At 34.7% G+C, this 16,320-nt stretch overlaps 1 long non-coding RNA gene across 1 annotated transcript; it reads left to right on the top strand.

Moving 5' to 3' along the window:
* The first annotated feature begins 6,239 nt into the window (after positions 1-6,239).
* On the top strand, positions 6,240-9,821 carry LOC148206511 (uncharacterized). Its single transcript, XR_015786104.1, has 3 exons — positions 6,240-6,641; positions 7,199-7,311; positions 9,598-9,821. It is a non-coding gene; the product is annotated as an uncharacterized LOC148206511 (long non-coding RNA).
* Positions 9,822-16,320: the final 6,499 nt, after the last annotated feature.

The raw sequence follows: 16,320 nt of genomic DNA, 5'->3' as shown, positions 1-16,320 counted from the left end.
ACATACTCAGAAGCAATATTACAGCAAGAGAAAAAACTCAGAGATGAAACAGAAAGCCAGAGAAGCCAAATTTCTTCCTCTTCGCACATGGTGAAACAGAAATATTCTTCCCCCAACGGCATGGTCAGAGGTCCAAAATATTCCTCCAAATCCCAACCACCACAGGCCCGCCGTGCCTCCACCTCCTGCCCCGCCACCCCGACGAAGCCTTCATCGGCTTCTGTCCCGCATGCCTCTGCAAACGCCTCGTCCTCCTCGACCCCAACAACAACAATAGCCTCGCCACTGCTCGCAAACCTCCATCCACTACCGCCCTTAAAGCCCTCTTCCACCCTAGAAACCCTAGAAGAGAAAGGAAACTTATTCTGGACCGATTGATCGGTGTAAATCAAAGTTTAATCGGTGGAAAAAGTTTCTAACGGTGAAAACAAGCTTTTAATCGGTGGAATCGAAGGGAAATGGTGAAAAGGAGAAGAAACCCTAACGGAGGGTTTAGATCTATGAATGCTTCGGTGGAAAATGAAGGATAGAAGAAATGGAGATGATTTTGTGAGTGTAGAAGGCTTACCGTGACGATGAAAGGCTTGCGATGAGGAGATCCCTCTCTCGAGCACCGTGGAACGGCAGCGGCCGACGGCGTGGTTGAACGACGGCTTGCGGCAAGGGATGAACGCAGCTTGCGGCAAGGGTTGAACGGCGGCTTGCGGCGTGCCCTAATGTTGGGGTTTGGTGGAGAAGAGAAATTGGAGGCGAGAGGGCGAGAGGGCAGAGGGCGAGAGGGCGAGAGGGCAGAGAGCGAGAGGGCGAGAGGGCGAGAGGGCAGAGGGCGAGAGTGCGAGAGGGTAGAGGGCGAGAGTGCGAGAGGGCAGAGGGCGAGAGGGCGAGAGGGCGAGAGGGCGAGAGGGCGAGAGGGCGAGAGGGCGAGAGGGCGAGAGGGCGAGAGGGCGAGAGGGCGAGAGGGCGAGAGGGCGAGAGGGCAGAGGGCAGAGGGCGAGAGGGCGAGAGGGCGAGAGGGCAAAGGGCGAGAGTGCGAGAGGACAGAGGGCGAGAGTGCGAGAGTGCGAGAGAGAAATTGGTGATTTTAACCTAGGGTATTACCTCGGTCAAATTTAAATCGGTGCCAAATTTCAAGGTATTACCTCGGTCAAATTTAAACCGGTGCCTAAACCCTTTCAGTTTATATTATATGTCTCGGTTCGCCTTCTACTCGAAACAGTAGAGTTTATAGGCATCGGTTAATATATAACCGAGGCATATAACCACTCAATATTTACGAAAATACCACCGCGTTTTTATATGCTTCAGTTTCAGTAAAACCGAGGTGTATATAGCGCGTTAAAAAAGGCTTTTTTTACTAGTGATGGTAATTGATCAGTGTGTACTGATGAATTTGACCGAAGGATGCACACAATTATGACTCTATGTAATCTTTTTTCTTGTCAAGTAATGACAAATTTCTCTTTTTTGCTTTGCATGCATTTTATCTAAGTTGAGAAGGCAACTAGAAATAAAAGAAATATTGATATGATGTTTTTTTAGTTAAAACAAAAATAAATAAAAAAAGATTATTTATGTTTGTTCATGTTCTCTTTGATATGTTCTTTTTCCTATTTTTTTCAAGTCATAGGTTTGGGGCCATTCTTCCGAATGTAAAGTTTGATACGTTATGATTTGAATAATTTAAGAAAAGTGAGGAAGGTTTTTCTCAATTAGTATGTGTTCTCATTGGAATGAGATATTCTTACGCGATGAAAGGTTTCGCAAATCTTATGAGATGTAATACCATATTCTTCACCAAATAGAGTTGAGTTATATGTGGAAGATGAGTCTAGATTCTCTTTTTTTTATCATCTTGAACCATTATAAAACTTATAGTAGAGTAAGAATAATTTTGGGTCTTATATTCTAGGTCAAGTAATCTATGATTTATTTAGGCTTTGTATTATGGGTTTAGTAGTTTAGAATTTATTTTGAGTTTTGTATTTTGGACCAAATAGAATAGGGTTTGACCACTCAAGTCAATAAAGGGCCAAGACCCAATGTTGACCAAGGTGGGACGTCCAAAACCATGTATTGATCGATGGGTCAACATTTTTAGCTAACTTGGTGGACAAGGAGGGATGGAGTCATGCCAAATGTCCTTCTCCCTTTGGAGAGTTTTTCCTTCTAGTTAGTAACCACATGTCACTCTGGGAATGGAAAAGATTTTCCATACGTAGTGGTCACATGTCACCCTTTCCAATGAGAGGATTTTCGCCACTTGTTTTCCTTCTATTCGAGACGATTTCTCCTTGCTCTCAAAGCTAGCCAAGGTAGGTCTTTTAGGTCTAGCTTCTACAAATTAGGAGACATCTTTAACCTATAAATAAAAGTGTCTCCCACTTTTGTATTTAACTTTGATTTAGAGTATTATTATTAGTACTGTCAAAATAGGTTGTAACCCTTAAGCCAACCCGGCCAACCATGGGTTTGAGCCAGTTGGGTTTGAAAAAAATGTAATTTTTTATGCGGGTTAGTTTTCAACCCGGCTCACTTAGAAACCAGCTCATCCGGGTTGAACTCGTGGTGAGCCAGGTTGGCTCACCAATCCACCTAATTTAATTTAATTATTTATTATTTAGTGTTTCAATATTATTAGTTAGCATTTTTTTATTATATTGTAGATGAGATAAAAAACAAAGATGTTTGAAGAGAGAAAAATATTACAGATTTATCTATTCAAAACTCTAATATTATAGAAGAACAAGTGATACAAAAATTATCAATATTAAAAACTTATTTGTTTGTCTTTTGTGCTTGTTTTTGGATTACACTTGGATGTATGATATATATATATATACATGTATATATATACACATGTATATACACATGTGTGTATATATATATATATATATATATATATATACACATGTATATATATATATATATATATACATACATACATACATATATATATATATATATATATATATGTATATATATATATATACATGTATATACATGTATATATATGTATGTATATATATATATATGTATGTATGTATGTATATACATGTGTATATACATATATATATATATATATATATGTATATACATATATATGTATATATATACATGTATGTATATATATATATATATATACATGTATGTATATATATATATATATGTATATACATATATATATATATATATATATATATATATATATAATTGTCTTTGGAGTTAGAGTGAAATTTATTTAGATTTGAATTAAAAAAATTATATTTTTTTATTTTAAAAAAAAACTTATAATTAAGTGAGTCAGTGAGCCAACCCGTTTAACCCACCAACAGTGGTGGGTCGGACTGAGTTCGAATTTTTTCAGCTCGCTAATAAGTGAGCCGGGTTGGGTTGGCTCACTGAGTGACCAACCCGTGGTGGGTCGAGCTAGGTTACCCGTTTTGACAGTTCTAATTATTATGCTTTCAATTATGAGCTATACTACTCTTATCAGGCCACCTTAGGCTAGAGCAACGCAAGTGGCCTCCTCTAACCACCTTCCTCCAAAAGTTTGCCTAACCTCTCTTAGAGCATCACAAACCCAATCTCCCTCATCCATAACAGCACCAAAATCATGTGACACTCAACTCACCTTCCACCATTATTTCGCAAATCATCCACCCATAACTACCTCCATGGTTTTTCTTCTAATTTTTGTCCAACCTAATTAGGAGATTGCCATCAAAATGTCATTTTCAAAATCAAAACCCTCTAAAATGACTTGTCAATGTAGATGAAAGGTCAAAATACCAATTATAAAATACATGCTCTGTTATAATATTATAGTAGCTTTAAGTCTTGGCTAATTAATAAGGTATGTTAATCCTTGATTAGTGTTACTTATGTTGTCTTAACATAATTATTTGTTTTTCATGTGTTTCTCGAGATTGTCGTTTTGTGCTGAGGACAATATTTAGGTTCTATACCATGCATTACCCTCTAGGCTAGTCCAAAAGTCTTTTTTTCCAAAGAAAATTCATTTTCTTTAGTTTGTGGATATCTATCAACATCACTCATCTTTGATAACTCTCCACTTTTTCATCTTTTTTTTAAAATACTTTCTTAGTCTCTTTTAGTTTCTAAATTTCTATAATTAGGTTAGATTTTAGTTTTTGTGTAAAGTTTAGAGTTTTCTAAAAAAATCACTTAAAAATTTTTTTAGTAGTATTTTCTTGTAATAATAAATTGTGTCTCTCTTATAGAAAAAAAATATAAAAATTTCTTTTCTCTTGGATAGGTTTCTTGCTTTACCTAACCTCTCTCCTAATTCTCTCCTTTTGCAAGTTAATCCTTGGCCAAAGGGGATATTTTTAGTTAATTGCAATAGATGAGGCCCTAGGCTGTGGTAACTTTGGGTGATTGGGGAAGATGATTTGGGGGAGAGTGATTAATGGATTTGAGGAGAGTTATGGATAAATTTTTGTGTGTTTATTTGAGTGGATTTGGAGATAATTGAGAGTGAATTTAGAAGTAAATTTAGAAGTAAAGTTTCTGAGAATTAGTGTAGGATTTGATTGATGTGACACTTTTAAAAATTTTGTTTAATTGGTAGAAATTAAATATTACCAAAATACCCTAGTTATTAAAGTAATATAAAATGTTATTTGTTAATGTTATATTTAATTGTAGAAATGTTTATAAAAAGTAAAAAATTAAAAATAATTATTAAAATTAATTTTTAAAAAGTAAAAAAATTATAATTTAGTAAAATAAATTTATTTTTAAATATAGTATTTGTTTGTAATATAATTTACTATCAAATAGTAAATTAATATAAATTAAAAAAATTATATCTATTTTTTAAAAAAATTAAAAATGAAAGTATATCAAAATTTAAAAAGTATAAATTATAATTTTACATTTAAATTTAAGAATTAAAACTAAATTTAATCTAAATATCATCTAAAAATTGCACCGAAAAAGTGTGTGTGCAAGTTTGAGTATTGGATTTCGTTCCACACTTGTGATAGTGCTCTCTCTCCTGGGGCAGTAAAAAAGCACAACCATAATTCGGTTTTTTGAACATCAAAATTTTAGTTTTCAGGAAGTTTTAATCACAGTGGGTTTCTCTCATCCAAAAATGTGGGCTCTCGGTTTGTGGTGGTAGGTGAATGGTCGGATGCAAACCTTGCTCATGCTCAACCAAATACTGAGATGGCTGAAGAAACCAAAGGTACTGAGACTTGTATGTCTTGCTTTTGCTGGATTACTCTGTTATGCACTCAGTTCCTCTTTATTCCAACTCTGAGCTCTTTCAGTTCCTTTCAAACAGTAATGATTTTTTCTTCCCTGAACCTGCATCATCAACCATGCAACAAAGCTTCTCTACTTCCTTTTCTTCTTACCCTTTCGAACCATTTCATGCACCACCAAATACACCTTCTCGTTCCCAAAACCCTGCAACACAGAAAGATAGAAAGGGTTAGCGTCTTGCCATTAAAACTAGAATCGTTCAACTCCCTCTGTCTTGTATTGCTCTTCGTCTGCATGTGCACGTTCATGGACATGATCTCCTGCACAGCGACGCCAACAACCTGCAACACGAAAGCATCAACCAAACGTTTACATGGTTATGGAAAGGAATCAACGCGAGGGAGGAAGAATGCAGCTATGGGGAACCGAATATTGCACCCACGAACAGAATACACGCTCAGAACATGCTCAAGCATTCACTGGAACCGAATACAACTTCTGTAGAACCGAATACGCAACATTCTTCAAACAGAATACACGCTCAGAACATGCTCAAACATTCACTGGAACCGAATACAACTTCTGTAGAACCGAATACGCAGCATTCTTCAAATCCCATGCAAGCTGGAACCGAATAGCAGAAGCTATGGAACCGAATACTCTCTGTGTGCAATTTCTTCAAACCAGTGGAACCGGATACACGGCCTGAACAACATGAAACTCTTCTTCAAGCGCAGCTGCTTCAGTAAACTTCATCTTCATCCATCAAGCTCCTCAACATCAAGCTGCAATCAACCCCGTTCTTCGTCTTCTCAACCACATCCAACCAACCTGCAACAACCACATCTAAATCACAAAAATATATTTCCTCCGATCAACTCCCTTGCTGCTGTAACTATTCTTTCTCATGAATGCACAGTACACGCTTCTTTCCTTCGTGGTATTTAACAAAATCACGAGGGCATACACGTAATTTGCGAATAAATCAGCGTAAATCTCCTCCTTCTAGCGAGATGAAAAAAAGAGTCCTATCTCACAAATCACTCCATTTCTTCGCTCGCAAATCCGCAACCTTCTGCCACGCAAATCATCGCTTTCCTTTCTTTAGAAACAGTGTTTCACCTTCAAGTTAACACAGCGTGAAACGCACCACATTGCTTACCAAACGCAAAGTGGAGTTGAGAGGCGTGGGGAAGGGAATTCAATTTTTCCCAAATCGAAGTTAGGGTTCGAGCCAACCCTAAGAGCATCAAGGAGAAGCCTTTTGAGAGGCATTGCTGAACCAGATTTCGGGACCATGGCCTAAGGATGATGCTGCCTATAAGGGGCTAACCAGTGGGTGCAACCAGAGGCCGTTTTGAAGAATGTGATTCGTGGGAAGCATGAATCTGTTTATGCTTTCGAATGCGGTTAGAGATGAGTTCTTCTTCTTCTCCCTAATAAAAGAACGAAGTTAATAAAAAAAAAAGGGGTTGTAGTTGCAGATAGTAGAGTACAGAGTTGGGTAGTAAAGCGTGTAAAAAAAAAGAGAGTTGTGTAATCTATAATGTAATCTGTAATTCGTAGAGGAGGTAATCTGTCATAGGAGTATAATAGAGAGAGTAGAATGAGAGCAACGATTTTTCCATTTTTTCTTTCGCTACTTTTCTTCTACAATTGTACAGAGTTCAAACAGTTTTGGCGGAGAGAGTTCTTTACCCCTTTGAATTTGTTGTATAAGGCTAGGACTACGTTACAGGCTCTTGTGAGTACAAAGAGGCCTCATGAATCTATGAATCTATAATGTAATCTTCCTGTACCATTTTTCCTTGAATTAAATGCAAATGGTTTGGTTTTGTTATCATTTGATTCTGATTCTACGATTTACCAGTTTATTGTCTTTGGATTAATGTTCTTCAATGTTTCTTGTACACATAGTTTCTAGTCTTTATAATTACAGTTCAGGTTTTATCTTTCCTGTTTGTAGTTTGTTTGAATTGGATTCTAGTCTACAAATTTTGTGATTCGTTCTTGGAATTAAATGATCCCAAAGTGCGCATTCCATCACCAAGATGTCTTCTTGAGTGGAGATGGGTTCAGGTACATTCAAATTACTAAATCAGATTGTTCAAATTTCTTTTTCTTCAATTGTTGATACCTTTATGCTTAATCTTTATAATTTCTTGTTGCAAATTTTTTCTTTTCTGGTTCCAAGTTTCTGTTTTTAGTAAAATTTTCGGTCAAAGCAAACTTGGGTAGATTTCAATTCCCAATTTCTTTAATTTTTTTCTTCATGGCTTGTGTTTTCTTATTCTTCGGATTACCTTTTATTCGTGTGTAGTTCTTAATTTGAGTATATATGTTATGACTAATAATAGTATAAAGAATGGTTTTTGTGATGGACTTGAGAAATTCAATAGTTGTAGTTGTATCTTTTTCATGATTCCAATTTCTCTCTCTGCACTATACTCACATTTCTAGTTCTGTGCATAATAATTAACACCCAATTGGCGATTTTAGGTTAGACATTTTCTTTCTCTGCATTATAGTATTCATAATCATCATTTCATATTAATGTTATTGGCCTTGTGTGTTTCATATCATTTTCTGCAAATAATCACTTGATCATTTTGCTTCATCTGTTTAGAAATAACACCTTTACATTAATTTAGGTCATTTCAAGTGCATTTGCATCCTTAGAACTCAAATTTATGTATTCACCAGAAAAAGTGCATAAAAAAATATCTGTCATGCGTTCTATTAATTAGGATTTTAAATTCTGTAATCATTTTCCAATCTCATGCATAAATCTTTAATACCCATTTAGAGTTCTTGCATACTTGGCATCTTCTTGACCAATTTAATAATGCTAGATTCATGTCATACTGCATATAGTACATTTACATCAGAGCTGAACCATTTAAGTGCATAAAACTATGTTTCTTAGTATAAATTCTGGTGCTGTCACAAAGGCTAATTTTAAACAAGATTCTTAGTTTCATGCATACTAGGCCTACATAGGTGAATTCTGAGTTGCAGTTAAAGAAACAAAAATCTTTCATTCATTCATTCATTTAAATAGTTCAGATAATAATTCATTCATTCAATCTATTTTCATTCCCCCATCGCATTTTCTTTTCTTTTTTAACCTAGGTTAGCTTAGCAAATTTAAGCTTAATAAGGACCATGTCCTTGGATTGATCCCGAGTTTTTCCGTATCTACATTAGGGGGAGAGAGACCTTGGTTTTTTGGCTTTTATTGCGACTGAAAAAGGCTTTTCACCATTGACCTTTGTCTCCTTTTCTCTAACCTCGGTTTGCAAGCATCAAGTACTCCATGAGTTGCAATCAACCATATGATCAAATAGCTCCCTCTTAAAACCTTCATTTTGCTTTGACATATTCCTCAAACACCTTTTCAAATTTAAAACCTCAACCTATAGCTTCTCCACCTCCGCCGAGGAGCCCCCTTTCACTAGTTATGATCACAATTAATACTTTACCACTAAGACACGAGATTGGAGCTCCACGAAGGAATCAAAGAGCATGTTCAAATTCAAACAATTCACAATCTTGTTGCTTTACCTCTAAGACACGAGATTGGAGCTCCACGAAGGAATCAAATAGCATGTTCAAATTCAAACAATTCACAATCTCATTCTCAGTTGATGTAAATATGATTTTGATTCCTTCACACATTCTATGATTAGGGCTAAGAAGAGTGTACCTCCCCAAACTCATTATCTAAGACAAAGCGACCTCACTTAAGTGATCGAGTAGGTGACTGATGCCTTCGAGAGGATTTCTCTTTCTTTTTGTGCTTTGTTATTTTCTGCTAAAGGAGGGAACGATTCTACAATAGGCTCGATACCTTAGACTTTTGTTGGGTCACCGACATTTCCACTCTTCTCCTCAACATATTATGCAGAACTTTTCTTAAGTGGATGGAACTTTACTCAATTGGATGGAACTTTTCTCCTCAAAATATCATGGAATTTTACTCACCACCATTGCTCAAGACGATAATAGAAATCTTTTTCATTGGCATTTGGTATTGTCAAAGGTGAGAGAAAGAAGGCATTAATATGGTTTTGTCAATTACTTCAATAGCATATTACCCCTTAACAAAAATCTTTGCATCACCATTGACAAAGGGAAGGACATATTATCATCCTTACGATTAAAAGAAGTTGGTTGGGAAAAGGATGGTATAAATTCTATTTATTGCATATGTCATCTAGTCTCCAACTTCAACAACAAATTCAAAAATCAAGAACTCAGGCGACAATTCATAAAATTAAGTACTAATTAACTAGTCTTTGCTACCAAATTACTTTTTAAATTTCCTACACGAATTCTTACAATTTTTTTATTATGTTGTTGCAGTGAACGAGGTGAAGCAACCAATTGTAATGACAAAACTTACCAGAATGACAAACCAATTCCCCCAACAAGTAGCTTGGATAGAAAATTTTTTATTAAAGTGGCCTCAGGCTTTTGATAGAGACAGAAGATATTGACTTATGATCACAAATCTAGTTGAGTACATGAACTCTATGCTAAAAGGGAGCACATTCATTATCAATTTGTGCTTTAATCAAAACAACATTTGGGAGGACACAATCAAGGTTTGTTGAACAAAGCTTAAAAACGCAATACATATTAATAGCAGGCCACCAATATCCAAAAGAAATTACTGACATTATTCAGAAAAATCAACAACCATCGCCATTTTTTCATAATCATCGCTTTGATCGAGAAAATTTTGAATGTGACGTTCAAGAAATCTCAACCTCCCACCAATATCGCCCACATCAAATTTTGTATAATGTTAGGCTAAATGAATGGTTGTGTGACTTTGGTCACTTCCAAGCTATTCGCCCCATGTCATCGTGACATTTTCGTTTGTGCATATTCACATATACCATTAACGCAATATACCAATTTGGTTTACACTCTTCACAATATTTACAAGGTATATGAAGTACAATTTCACCCCTTCTGAAATGAAGATTATTCGTATGCTATACTGGTCCAAACTTCATACCAAATCCTTAAATGTGACGTAAGGCATCGAGAAGACCAACTACTACTAGAATCTATAATGAGATGGATCGTCTGACCTTAGATAAGCCTAAAAATGTTCTTACTACAACAACGAAGGTCATCATAAGGGGACTTGTCCATATCGTCAATAATTCTTACATCTTTGTATTTATCATCTTTCAATAATAATAAACTACATTTATGCCTTATATTGTATCTTATTTTCTACTTTATACATTTTATCCAATATATGATGAGTATAAAGCAAATATCACAAGTTTTCTATGGCCAAATCCCTCTATTAATCGATTACCAACTCCCTAATCGATTACTTTCATTTGTTTTACCCATTTTTGCCTTTAGTAATCGATTGGAATATAATTATAATCGATTGCAATGACCTGTAATTTGAATTACAACCATTGGTAATTGATTACAATAATATTATAACCGATTACCAACAAAGTCGTGGACCCATAAATGATTTCAACTTATTGTAATCGATTATTGTAACTCCTTAAATTCAGGGTGTCACGAGTTGTTACAAAAATCGGTAATTTCAAACTTTTATCATAGCGGGGAAACATATTTTTTAAAAACCTCAATATTTAAATGTGCATAATTTATTTAAGAAATAATAGTTTCAAAAGACTTGTCTAATTACATTATTAAAAAATAACTAAAATAAATAAGGAAATAAAATAATTCCAATTACATTGTCTGAAAAGTCTAAGCACAATAACTTTTAAAGAAATCCCAAACCTTTCCCCGTCATCGCTCGAAGAAATCATGCTTATGGAAAATCTATAACATCATCTGCTCATGTATAATACATTATACAATCATTGCCGATAATTTTCATTCACAAACACATAAAGACAAACAAGTATGTTGTAAGCTACCGATAAAACAAATAATAAGATTAGAGGTAATAACCATAAGATTCCTAATGCTCTAAACATAAACGAATCAATCATCTTCAATTACTCAATCCCAAAGCCTCGATCATCGATCCCCGATGTCAACCCGAACATTAAATGTTCAAAATTCAAAAGCAACAAAAGTGACAAGAGATATTTGATGAATGTACTACACACATTCACCTACGACCTAAATAAATCAAAAGTGCATGACATTCACAGAATGTTCACCTTAGAAAATGATGACCCAAATACAATATACAACAAAAGCCTCTTACAGACTAAAAGATATCAAACACACTCTTAGTAAAATAGTAGACCTTGAACAAACTCTAAACAATATTAAATGAGCAACGATTGAAAACATCAAAGTAAACAGGAAATAGGCATACTTACTATATAGACATTAACTCCATCTTGTGTAGGACAGTTACTACAAGCGTTCATCTATAAAATAAGAATGAATTCATTCATCGAAAGTTGTGCCAAATGAGAAGTCAAATATGCTTTTGATAAAATTCTGAAAAGCATGTTTGCTATGGCAAAAAAAAAGACTCCATCCTATGACAAACACCTACACCAATAGCTAGTAGTAATCAGACCTCGAGACAAGTTTCCTCAAATAGTCATATTATCAAATCTCAAGACAAACATCGTCAAAATGACTATATCATCAAGGAGAGAAGAATATCAAGAATAAACATCATCAAAATTGAGTAAGGAAATCTCTTTGATCTATTGATGTAAAATTCCTCTAACCAAGAATAGAGAGAAAGAGAAGAACTCAAGAAAACAAATACTCTCAAGCTTCATCAAAATAATAGCTTACTTTCATAAGAAGAAAGAAGAGGGAGTAATAGAGTGAAATACTTAGAGTCCTCTCAAGCTTTACTACAATATCTACTTATTTTTGTAAGAAGAGAAAATGAGAAATCAAGTAGTACTATCAAGCTTCATTCTAATATTTGCTTACTTTTGTATTGAACATATATTCTCTCCATGATAGTAGTAGTCTAAACGGCTTGTAAGCAATTGTTGATTGCAATTCTAAAGAGAATTAAAACACTTGTTGAACTTAGTGGAGTTAAGGAAATCTAAGCAGTCATACTCAAACTAATCTAGGGTAACAGAAGATTATTTGCTGATAAGGGATATTAGGAGTGGTGGAATACTCATCCAGTCTAGCGTAACAAGAGGTTATTCGCCGATTGAGGATACCAAGAGTAATGCGAATACTCATCCAGTCTAGGGTAACAAAAGGTTATTCATTGACTGAGAATACAAAGAGTGGTGAGAATACTCAGTTGTAATCTTGTTGAAGATTTTAGTGGAACCCTCTATCGATAGAGGAGAATGGACATAACTAAGTTGAAGTGAACCAGTATAAAATATCTGTGCAATTATTTTTTTTTGTCTAAACTCTTCACTTATTAAAACCTGCAACTGCATTTTATTTTTACATACTAGTAACTTTCGCACTAAACGATTCTTAATCATTTATAAGGTCAAACTTTTAAATACTTATTTGACAAATCTAGTACTCGATGAATGTGCTATATTTGAAGGGTTGCGAAAATACTTTTCCATTTAACACTATTCAACTCCCCTTCTAGTGTTTTTTAGGTAGTTGAAGAAAACCATGTGTTTTTCTTGGAGTATTGAGTTTAAAAATAAAGCTTTTATGTTGGGGGTTTACTTTGGGTTGCTAGGATGCACTTCATGTCCCTAGGAAATTATATTGGTGCATGAATGAATTTTCATAGGTTGAGGGTGGTTCCTCACATCGTGTTTTGAACGTATCAATATATTTATGTGATCTGTGTTTTGTCTTTGAACAATTTTGGTGATGCTATACATATCTATATATATATGGTTGTCTTTGTTTGACTCGTTGGGTTTATGAGGCCCTTACTCTCTCATTAGGCTTTGCTTTTGTCAGGATATTACCATAAGCAGACCGTAATGGGTTGAGGGTGAAGGTCTTAACCTTCTCATTGGGTACTGTGAACGTGTGAATCACTGGGAAACCAGTGGTGATTGATGGGTGAAATAAATTTGTGGTTGCTAAGGGAAGTGATTCAAGGAATGATGAAGACCAGAGAAAGTGGGTCGAGAGAAGAAGAGAGAATCTCAGTTTTAGTGTGCAAAGAGAGTTTAGTTGAGTGGATTGAAGGAGATAATGAAGGGTATGATGTTGTGGTGGGTGCAAGAAATTTGGAAGATGAAAAATAGGAGAGGAAAGGGAAGGGAGTTTGACTGCTTGGTAAGTAGAAGAAACAATGTAGAAGAGTTAGGTGTTTAGTTGAGTGGATTGAAGGAGATAATGAAGGGTATGATGTTGTGGTGGGTGCAGGAAATTTGGAAGATGAAAAATAAGAGAGGAAAGGGAAGGGAGTTTGACTGCTTAGTAAGTAGAAGAAACAAGGTAGAAGAGGTAGGTGGTTATGTGTTAGGGTATGTAGAGCATGGGAAAAAGAAGTGTGGAAAAAAAAAGTGGTGAGTGTTGTGGCTTTGGTGTGAAAGGAGGGAGGAATGTGGTTTTGGAAAAGTGAAAAATAATAAAAATGTTGTAGGTCCCATGTCGCAATTTTCAAAGAAGAAGTTTTCCCTTTAAATGTTGGGTGTATATGGCCTTTGTCTATAGAGCTAGGCTTCCTCTTTTCAGCTTGAGTTCTTTCTTTTGAAAGATGTTAGTATGTGAGGTGGTGAGGCCCCTTTTTTGTTTTTTGTTTAAAAAGAGATTGAAGTAAAATTGTTTTTTTTATCGAGTGGGTTTTGGTTTTGTAGAAGTAATAGTAGCCCATTTCATGCTTGGGCATGAAGAACAATATTGAGTTTGTGTGCAAATCTTTCCCTAGACTTGTAGACCGAAGGGGTATTATACTATTGTGGATTCATGTGAAGTTACTTACTCCTGGTAGTGTTTAATTTAATTAAATAATTATCATGGTGTTGTGAAGCTTGTGTTTGATGAATTAATACTTATCATTGGGACTATATCTGAATTGTAACGAGAATTTTATTATAATCCTTATGATTGGATGAGTAATGCATGTTATTGAGAATATGTATGTAATTGTGATGTGAACATAGACTATGTAATTTCCTTGTAATGTTTTCAGTTGAGTGAACTTTTCGTATTGTGATACGTTAAGGAGTTGAGTCTCGTATAGAGACAGAGATTTGAGTGTTAGCCTTTCGTGTCTTGTGAGAACAACAGTTTTGTTTTGTCGTATTTGCTTCTGTGAAATATTTAAATAAAGGTTTTGAATATACGAAGAACATCTTTTATATAATTGGTGTTGGAAAAAAAATTTATATACGTCGCATCCCACTATGGGTGTTACAACTGAGGCCATGCCAGAAGCATAAAAAAACTTACATGAAGCGAGATGTGATTTTCTTTTGCTACCACACCGAAATTCACCATAAAAAGGAGATAGGAAACCTTAATTTAGGCCATGGGGGTTTCGACCTCAAGATCTAGCGCCCCCCTTCACAAATGCACACAACCACTAAGCCAAGGTCCCTTTCACTGTTCATATATTGCAAACAGCACTACTTAAGCCTTCTTTCAAGCATTTTCGAAAATAAAAATAAAAACCAATATTAATTAATTTTTATTCACTTTCTTAATATTTTCTGCACACCATTTCACACCATAATTTATTATTTGGTATCACAAAATAAAATAATTAAAATAAAATGTATTTTTATTTTGTACGGGTCTTACATCTCTCTTTTATGTATTCACCTTTGAAATAGAGTAAGGTTATGCTATCATTTTGTGCACTTATACTCTTGTAAGGTCACCTTAGGTTAGAGCAACCCAAGTGACCTCCTCTAGCCACCTTCCTCCAAGAGTTAGCCCAACCTATCTTAAGAGAACCCTTAAACACTTCATCCTTCACCATACAAGCCATCAAAACCGTGACACAAGCCACCTTCCACACCACCACAAATTTTGCACATCATTACTTCATTGAAACCGTGAACACCATGCCTTGGTTGCTTCTAAATTTGGCTTCTCCTAGGTAAAGCATTGCCATCATCTTGTGTGAGTGCTCCTTTTATAGCTTTTTTCAAGAGATGGTCGTTACTCAAAGAGAGTTTATCTTCTTGACATTAGGTGACTTCTCGTAGGACGATATGTACTTATCTATAGCTTGCGAAGAGAAGCGTTGCTTTCACAATGAGGTCTTGTACGACTTTGGCAGAACATAAAGCTTTAGGAAACATTCTAAGAATGTCTTCCTATTTCAAAATGTCTTTTTGATCCACGTGCAATACTTTTGAGTAGATCTTGATATTATCAATATCTACATAGATAAAGAGAGAAAAATTAGAGCAGACAACATCTAGTATGTTCATGCATTTAATGTTCTATACGTTGATAGAGTGTTGAAGCATGATTCGTAATATTAGCGCTTAGTGCAAGTCTAAGCTTTTTCAAAGAAGTATCAATCGATGAGATATATTTAGTGTTTATTACTTTCTCTATACGTGTTTTTGTCAAATATTGTTGAACCTTTTATAGTTGACATGTTATCATTTATCTAGTTTTTAATAACAATGTTTAAATTGCTTAAACACTATTGTACACTAAACGATATTTCGCTAAATGTTGTTTGTTAAACTTTGAAACTTGAGTTGCTAGATACTTTATTCTCTTTAGACGATCTTGTCTTAACAATCTCCTTATTTTTTTATGTTTAACAAATACAAATATTAAAAGAAATATGTTTATAAGAGTTCTGAAAGAATTTAGACAATATTGATTAGAGACAAAGTATTTCAAAAATGTTTTTTTTATTTATGATCAGAGCATAATTGTACTTTTATGAATTGTTTGCTCATCTCATGATATAATATTTATATATATTCAATTTATAAGAGAAAATGAGTTTAGACGATATGTTTCACATAGTGTTTACATCTTAGAGCTATTGAATCAAAAGTAAGTGTAAGAGGTATTTTATATCGCTTATATATGAGAGCTATAGCAATGGAGTTTAAATGACATCTTATATATCAAAACTACTAAAAATAAGTGTAAATGATATCTCATATAGTTGACATATTATAGCTATTTCATATGTTTAAACGTTATCTTGTAGCATTTACTTATCAAAGCCAACAAATA

The sequence above is a fragment of the Vigna umbellata genome, chromosome 1 (assembly GCF_029865625.1).
Source record: "Vigna umbellata cultivar VRB3 chromosome 1, Vumbellata_1.0, whole genome shotgun sequence".
Lineage (NCBI taxonomy): Eukaryota > Viridiplantae > Streptophyta > Magnoliopsida > Fabales > Fabaceae > Vigna > Vigna umbellata.
The sequence above is the reverse complement of the archived record's forward strand: the minus strand, read 5'-3'. Positions and strand labels throughout refer to the sequence as shown.